Source organism: Podarcis liolepis (genome assembly GCF_965112155.1).
Source record: "Podarcis liolepis genome assembly, chromosome: 10".
NCBI classification, from domain to species: domain Eukaryota; kingdom Metazoa; phylum Chordata; class Lepidosauria; order Squamata; family Lacertidae; genus Podarcis; species Podarcis liolepis.
Genome location: NC_139562.1, coordinates 32,273,386 through 32,281,964, shown reverse-complemented (window position 1 = coordinate 32,281,964; position 8,579 = coordinate 32,273,386). Strand labels below are relative to the sequence as shown.

General features: G+C 47.5%; 1 protein-coding gene across 15 annotated transcripts in view; it reads left to right on the top strand.

Moving 5' to 3' along the window:
- TCF20 (transcription factor 20) overlaps positions 1-8,579 on the top strand; it is a 201,662-nt gene that overhangs the window by 105,016 nt on the left and 88,067 nt on the right. For 2 of the 15 annotated variants that reach the window (XM_083462634.1, XM_083462628.1), the window contains exon 1: positions 30-241. The exons of 12 other annotated variants lie outside the window; for them this stretch is intronic. The gene's annotated coding sequence lies outside the window, so the exon portion shown is untranslated. Of the gene's footprint in view, positions 1-29; positions 242-8,579 lie in introns of those variants that run through there. One more of the 15 variants, XM_083462639.1, reaches the window with a different exon arrangement.

The window sequence follows — 8,579 nt, the reverse complement described above, 5'->3', positions numbered from 1 at the left end:
AATCCAGTGTTTGTAGACTCCATGTGATGTCAGAGAGTCAGCCTTGTGACTTCACTTGCAGGCTCAAACAGAAGGTGCAGACGGGGCTTGAAGAAGAGGGGAGGGGGGGAATGAAAGCCCCCACCTCTTCCCATCCGTCTCCCCCTCCCCGTTATAAAACCAGTAGCTGAGATAAATCGGAAGGGGGTGGGGAGAAGCAGCAGGAGGAAAAAAAAGAGCCGAGAATGATGCCTGAAAGCAGGTACAGTAGCTTTGGCTCCATGTCTGCGTTCTTCTTCTTGAAAGTTCCCATTGGCCCGGAGAGGCCAGATCTTGCAGACCACACGCGCTGGGCTGTGTGTGTGTGTGTGTGTGTGGCGTGGGGCTGTGTGTTCTGTGCGAGCCACCCAGTGACGCTTCGGCTGTGCGGTGCATTCGGCGGCGGCGGTGTCTGGGTCTGTGCATGCGGGGAGGGAGGCGGGGAGCGATGGCAAGCGAGGGGCAGGCGAGCAGCTTCAGCCCATTTCTCAGAGGCGCGCAGCTGCCGTCCTAGTGGGCTGGCCGCCGCGAGCCTCCGGCTTGGCCGCTCGCAAAGGCCCTGGCTGCTCGCTGCAGCAGTCCGTCTTGCGGCGCTGCAGAGGTGACAGAAATGGGTTATTGGGTTCGCGCGTCTCTTAGGTGGCGGCGGCGGCGACCGTGCGCCCCCCTCCTCCCTCTTTTTTCGCAGGTTCCCGGGGGCGGGCGCGGGGGCCTTTGATCCGAAGCAGCCCGGGAGCAAAATGTGGCGCAGGCACCCGGGAACGGAGCGAGGTGCCGGGCCTCGGGGTCACATTCGCCCAGGCGCCTGCGTGCGTGTGGGCGAGAAGAAATCTCTCCATCTTTTCCACTGACGACATCACAATAGCAATGCGGATGCAGCCGCCACGCAGTGCCCCACGATCGGGAGTGGGGGTGGGGGAGGTTTGCTGGAGCCGCCCCTTCCTCCCTCGTCTCTCTAGCGACGTTTTCTATGCCGTTTGTCTTAAAGGGGGGGGGGATTTTTGGGTGGGGTGGGGGTTTAGGGAAATAGGATCGGTCACAGGGCGGCTTGCCCTGCGCCCTGCGCTCCCACCGAGTTCGGGGGAGAGAATGCTTTGCTGGCTCCGGCTGCCGAGGAAGCCGTCATTTTGTGTTAGCGCGTGTGCGTCTGGCAGAGGAAGGATGGGGGGGGGGAGCGGGGAGGAGAGCACGACACTGGAAGGATGTGTGTGACATTGTGTCCTCGCTCCCTGCTTGTTAAATGCACACTCCAGGGGAGGGGGAGGACTTCAAAGGCCCTCTGCAGAGAAAGGGGGTCCTTTTGGAGAGGACCTTGCGCTCTCAATCACGTCCGCCGAGAGGCTTGCTGACAAAAGATTGCGGGCGGCGGAGGGTGGGTGGGTGCGGGAGATCTGTCTTTAAAATGAACGGCTGGAGGCAGGCGGCTACCTTGCCTGACACAGATCTGCCACGATGCTTTGCCTATCCTGATGTGTAGGTCAGGAGTCATTCACTCTGCCGCTTTTATTCTTGCGCCCCACTGGAGGGGGCGGGAGGTGGGGGTGCCTGTGGGGAGAGGTGCACGAATCTTTACGGGACAAATGGCAGAACCTCCAGGATGCCCCTTTCTCAGTCCAGATCACCAGCTGCTTTAATCCTTCAGCACCTCTGCAGTCTACTTGAACAGAGTCTGATGCAGAAAGACACCTCTGCCATTACTGGCCTGATTTCTGAGGGCAAATGTGTGTCATTCATCCTGCAACCTATTTGCCTAGATAGAAATGTTCCAAATCTGGTGCCTTGCCGGCTCCCAGACCTGCCTGGACGCAGCCTCCGAAGCCTGCGCCTGGCTTTGGTGCCCAGCATGGAAACGCTGAGAAGAACCATAGTGAGCAATGAAAAGAACAGAGACATTTTGGGCACCTGTCAAGGCTAACAAATGCGTTGTGGTTTTTTATGGGCCGGTCCCTGCATTGTCAGGTATATGTGGAGTATTGGTTAAAAGTGATTGCTACTCAAGTTCAGATCCTGGCTCAGCTGAGAAGCTAGGCATTGCCATTCAAATGATGTGTGTGCACTGCCTCTTGTGATGGACTATGCAGGGTGGGGCTTACCTGGGCACCCCTGAGTGCAACCCCTGTTGCAAGGTTATTGTGAGGCTGGAACACATATCTGCAGCAGAGGCCAGTGCTCTTCTGGACTGGTAGGCCAGAAGGCATGGAGGCTGACAGTAGGTAGCGCCAGAGCCATTCTAGTTTTGCCCTGTCCTCTTCCCTGCTGAGTTGTACAGGGGCAAAACTGAGACTAAGGAGGAGGAAGCTGTCAGCCAGGGCCACTTCCTGGACTGATTGTAGGTAGGAAGCCAGGTTCGTGGGGGCTGCCTGAGGACGGCTGATGAGGCTGTGCCCCATTAGCCCTAATGGGACCAGTCACGACTCATAAAAATGTAACCAATGGAAGCCCTATCTATCTGATCAGATGTACTTTATTCTTGCATTACAGATTTCAAGGCTGAGGCCTGCCATTCAGAACAGATTCTCAGGACTCATCCCTAGTGACCCTGGGCTTGACTGAAAATGAATTTCCAGTGGTTGTTAAGCTGAGATTTGAGATCAGGTGTCTGAAGGGGAGAAGAGCTCAAGCTCTTTAATGTCCACTTGCCTGGTGATATAAGGGGGTGAATGCAGTTTTGTCAAATCATTGTATAATAATCCTCCCTTTTGCACACAAGTTGTAAATATGCCTCTTTCTCTCTTCTTCGCTGCTCCCTCTTCAAATTTATTAATCTTATTCCATGACGATTGCAGAGTTCACTGTTCCTACATACAAGCAACTTGACGTTTGTGCGGGGATTGCGTTTTTGGCCCCTATGTGTGTCAGCAGAGCATGCTTAAACCCGTTCTGCCTCCACTCCATTTCCATCAGTGGTGATGAGCATGTGCGCGGTCACACGTCAACTGGACATGCGTAAATATGGTCACTGCCTGTACTACATTTCTACATACCACAACCTAAAAATTCTAAACTTGACATGTTTGTTTGTTTGTTTGTTTGCTTGCTTGTTTATTGGATTCCTTATCCACTCTTCACTGCATGGTCCAAGGGCAGGTCCCAACCAAAAAATGCACAATTATAAAACAAATAAAACAATTACAACCGCAAAACAAAAATAGTGTAAATACAATTAAAAACAGTTCCATATTTAAAACACCTCCTATTATAAAAAGTTACAAATATTTAAAAACAATTCCTTATGATAAAAATAGTTCCAATACAGATGTGGACTAGGCTAAAGATCACCACTGAAAAGGCTTGTTGGAAGAGGAAGGCATTCAGTAGTTGCTGAAAAGACAACAGAGATGGTGCCTGTCTGATATGTAACAGGAGAGGATTCCAAAGGGTAGCTGCCACCATACTGAAGTCCCGATGCCTCCTGATAAGATGGTTTCTGCAGCAGGCCTCTCTTGCAGAGCACAGTGACTTTTTGGGTATATATAAGGAGTGAACAGTTTTATTGGGCATAAGTTGCAAGAGGGCAGATATTGGTTGCACTCTAGAAGAAACCTGCTTTGCAAACAGAACAGTTGGGCAGTGGAATTACTTATTACTTCAAGGAGTCTTAGGCTCTCCATTGCTTGAGGTCTTTTTACAGAGTAGCAACTTGACCAATCATCTGCTGGCGATGTCCTAGCACTGGACTTCCTGCACTGAGCAGAAAGTTGGACTAGAAGATTGCCTACTACACCCCCTCAAACTCTGTGGTGAACTACATGGACCTGTGGCTTGGACCGTTCCTTGTGTGACTTAAGTGAAAATAACAAGTTAATGTTTCTTGAAAGGACATAGGAAGCATAGTCTCACAAATTCACTTTGATGTTTGATTGTCAGTTAGCTAAAAGTTGCCTGAATTACAGGGTGAGCCTATATTCCTACAATACTGGTGGCAACTATATCAGAGCTAATAATGACATAGGGTGATATTCAGTGCTGTCTCTGCTGACAGAAGGCATCAATTAGTGGAAAGGGGAGGGAGGCAATTTTCAATGATTTCCCTCTCTCCCCTCCATCCCACTGTGTGTCCTCATATTTTGGACTAGAGACAATGATGCCTTCTATCAGTAAAGGGGACAGCTTCGGATCCTAATCATGTAGTTGCAATCATCTGCATGTGCAGGAACAAAGAAACACTGCGGAAGATAGCTGCAGATATAACAACACCAACAGACACTTCTACAAGGCTCCATGGATTCTATTGTTCACCAATCATGAGATGGCAGGCTGATGGCACTGTCACAATTGCCATGCAGGAAAGGCATCAATATACATTCATACCTTGGATCCCAGACACCTTGGTACTCAGACGTTTTGACTCCTGAATGCCGCAAACCCGGAAGTGTGTGTTCCAGTTTGCGAATGTTCTTTGGAACCTGAATGTCCGACGGGGCTCCCACGGCTTCCGATTGGCTACAGGAACTTCCTGCAGCCAATCAAAAGTCATGCTTTGATTTCCGAATGTTTTGGAAGTCAAACGGACTTCCGGAACAGATTCCGTTCGACTTCCAAAGTACGACTGTATCGTTACTACTGAATGACTTCACGTCATCATCTGTCTAGAGAAGAGGAGATATGATAGCTATCTTCAAGTATCTTAAGGGCTGTCACATGGAAGAGGGAACATGCTTGTTTTCTCCTGCTATTGAGGGTAGGACTCAAGGCAATGGCTTCAAGTTACAAGAAAGGAGATTCCAACTAAACTAAGGTTACCAATTTTTTTTCAATGAATCCGGGGACACTATAAATACATACATACTACACGTTTGGGACGTTGATGCTGCAGCGATGGCGGTGGCAGAGGGGCTGCCGCCTTGACCTCAACCACCACATTTCCCCTTCCTCCAAGGCTTCTATCTTCTTTTTCTATGAGCCTGGGCAGCCCCTGAGTTGTTGGTTCTTTGTGGTGGTGGTGGTAGGGAAGTGGTGCATGGTGGGTCAGGCATGGAAGGCAGAGAAGGAGGGCCGAGAGCAGCGATGACGAGGCTCAGGCAGTGTGATGCCTTCCTTCCCATTGGAGCAGCCCCATCCCAGCTTTTGTTCAAGCAGGAGGGGGCAGGGATCCCTCAGCTTGGAAGGGAGGCTTCCCGTTGCCTAACTGAGAGATCCCTGCCTCCTCCTGCTTGCACACAAGCTCCGATAGGCAGCGCAAAGCCTCCCTTCACAGCTTAGTTCCTGGGGTCAGGGAAGGTGGAGGAAGCCCGGAAGCTGCATCTTAGAGCCCCTGCACTACCATCATATGGGGGCTTCTGAGCAGCTCCTGAAGCCATCCAGAGCCAACTGCTCCGGGCTGCTGAGACTGTCGCTACTGCGTTTCCCAGGGACATTAGATGAAATCCGGGGACATTTCGGGGATGGAATTTATCCAGGGACTTATTCACAAATACGGGGACTGTCCCCGGGAAACGGGGACGTCTGGTAACCCTAGACTAAACAGTCGGAAAAACTTTCTGACAGTCAGGAGTGGAACAGACTCCCATGAGAGGTGGTGGACTCTCCTTCCTTGGAAAGGTTTTTAAGCAGAGGTTGAATGGCCATCTGTCATGGAGGCTTTACCTGAGATTCCTGCATTGCATCCTGCATTGATCCTGCATTGACCCTTGGGTCTTCCAACTCGTAAAATTCTATGAACTTGTAATGCACATGCCCCCAACACACAAAAGTGCCCAGGAAAAGACCATAGCACATTCCTCAGTACACCAGACACTGAAATGCTTTTCTGCCAAGTAAACAGGGCTAGAGAAGGAAGTCAGGACTGTTGTTACAATTACAACACTCAGCCCATTGGTAGAAAGACCATAGCTTGGGTAGAACCATGGCTTTTTTCAGCCAGAGCTCACTGGAACTCAGTTCTGGTACCTCTCAGGTGGGAATCATTGCCATTCTGAGGGAGGTGTTCATGGTGAGTTCCAGCACCTCTTTTTCTAGAAAAATAGCACTGAGTAGAATGTCTGCTTTGCATTCAGAAGTTTCCAGATTTAATCTCCAATGAGGACTTTCAAATTCCAAAAATGAGGGGTGCTAAAAAGTTGTAACATACTTTGGTTAAATTAATATAATTTTGCTTTGCTAGGTAAGTAAAATATTTGTAACATTGCATAGAAATCATTAAATATGATTGTCAAGTACTTGCATTTATATTTTATTATTATTATTATTATTAAGCATTACCTGACATTTTCAGAAGGTAAAATTAAATTTCCTTGGTTTTCCGAGAGCAGTTTATTTGTTTTTTAATCAAATGTAGATTTTACAAGCTAAATGTTACAAATAATAGCAGATTTGAATTATTTACCCTAAAAAACATATTTTTAACACCCCTCACTGAAGAAAGTTTCATGCCCTAAAATGACATGTGCTCCTGGGATAATAATGTCCCATTTCTGAAAACCTGCAGAGCCTCTATGTTTCAGCGTAGACAATACTGGTTAGATAAACCAGTAGTCTGATTTGGTAGAAGATTGATTCCTACGTTCCAGTGTCTGGGAGAAGCATACACAAAGACCTCTTGGGTTTTCCAGGAGAAGTGCTCAAGCACTGTTGTGGGAATAATGTGCTATCCCTGGAACGCTCTTCTCAACACAGTTGTATTTTTATCTGTATGAGAGGAACAAAATACTTTTTCATTGGGAAACAGCACATAGGTGGTGTTGGTTCATGCCCAGCTACAGGGAGATACAAGTCAAAGTTTTCTTTTGGGTGTTCTTTCAGTAACAATGTTTTTAGATGCAAAGGAGAAGGGGCAGAATTAGAACCCAGATCTCCCACTCCACAAAGCCAACTTCCTAACTACAGACCAGAAAAGGGGCAACCAAAATTGGATTGGAGCAACTCCCCTATCAGAAAAGGTCACAACACTTTTTAGTTTAGAAAAAAAGGCGAGTAAGGAAAGATGTATTACAGGTGGATATACAAAAGGAAGGACTTGTCTAATGTGGATTTGAAGGTGCTTGTGTCCACACAACATCCTCATCCAAGTGGCAGCTTGCACTTTCCCCCTGCTAAACTCAGATTTTCCTGATCCGTGGTTAATCCAATAAGGCAGGGGTCTGCAACCTTTAAGACAAAAAGAGCCACTTGGACCCGTTTCCGAAGAAAAAAAACTGGGAGCCGCAAAACCATTGTGACATTTAGAACAAATATAACACTGCATATATTGTTTCTTACCTTAATGTCCGATCTGACAGTGGGCGGGAAGGTGACGTCGGGACAGTGCGTGACTAACGCATGCACCGCCCCCATGCGACGTCACAGCCAGTACAGCGCCCGCCACAGTGGGGAGTGTCGGGCGCACAATGCGCCTCCTCCCCTCGCTAGTATCCATCCCGGAGCCGCGGCAAAGGTGTAAAAGAGCCACATGCGGCTCCGGAGCCGCGGGTTGCAGACCCCTGCAATAAGGGAAGAAAATATAAAATAAAATTACATGTTACCTGACTAGACATAATGAAGTGCATTCTGTGTGTGGCTGCTGATTTTTCAACAACAACAAAAAAAGGGAATAAAAGCATATTTGGTGATCTTACACAGGGTGCTTTCCATTGCCATCCCCTCTTTCCTGAAGAAAGGGATGCTGCCTGCCTTTTTCCAGTGAATGTTGCTGAAAGTATTGTTCTCAGTATTTTTATTTTTAAAGCAGCTCTTTTGCACAGAACTGCTCTTGAATAAAACAGCTGTATTAAAATAACAGGGTTTTTATATTGGCAACATTTTATCCAAGCAATTCCAAATCCTTGTCCGGCATCAAGTGATGCAAATATATATTTAATTTTTAAAAAAACTGTTCTTTTCTGCAAATCTGGAGAATCAAAAAACTTGTGGGTTTTTTAAAAAAGAAATGTGTGTGCACAGGTAAACAAATACCTGCCTCCATGCCTACAATGGTCCTCAGGTTTCCTGGCTTGGAGCAACACAAAAATTTTATAAAAATAAATAAATTGATTGCTCTTTTGTGCAAATTTGGTAGATCAAAAAACTTGTATTTCAAAACTAAAAAAACTAAAATGGAAAGTGTGCACGGGTAAACAAATACAGTGGTACCTCGGGTTAAGAACTTAATTAGTTCTGGAGGTCTGTTCTTAATCTGAAACTGTTCTTAACCTGAAGCACCACTTTAGCTAATAGGGCCTCCTACTGCTGCCACGCCGCCGCAGCACGATTTCTACTCTCATCCTGAAGCAAAGTTCTTAACCCGAGGTACTATTTCTGGGTTAACCGAGTCTGTAACCTGAAGCGTATGTAACCCGAGGTACCACTGTAGTCATGCATATGCCCACAGTTGTTCTCATGTTTCTGGAAAAAAGTACGATCAACTGCTGCCTACAGGTGTGGATGGAAGATATTGATAAAGGTTTTGGAAGCATAACATTGGAAGTGCTCATGGAAACACCGCCCAGGCACACTTAATGACCCAGTGTGGACACAGCCAAAGTAGTTGTTTGAATAGTTGAGCTATGGAATTCACTACCACAAGACTCTGGAAGGTTTTAAAAGGGCATCAGCCTTGTCCGCCATCATTTTTTCTGCCAATTATT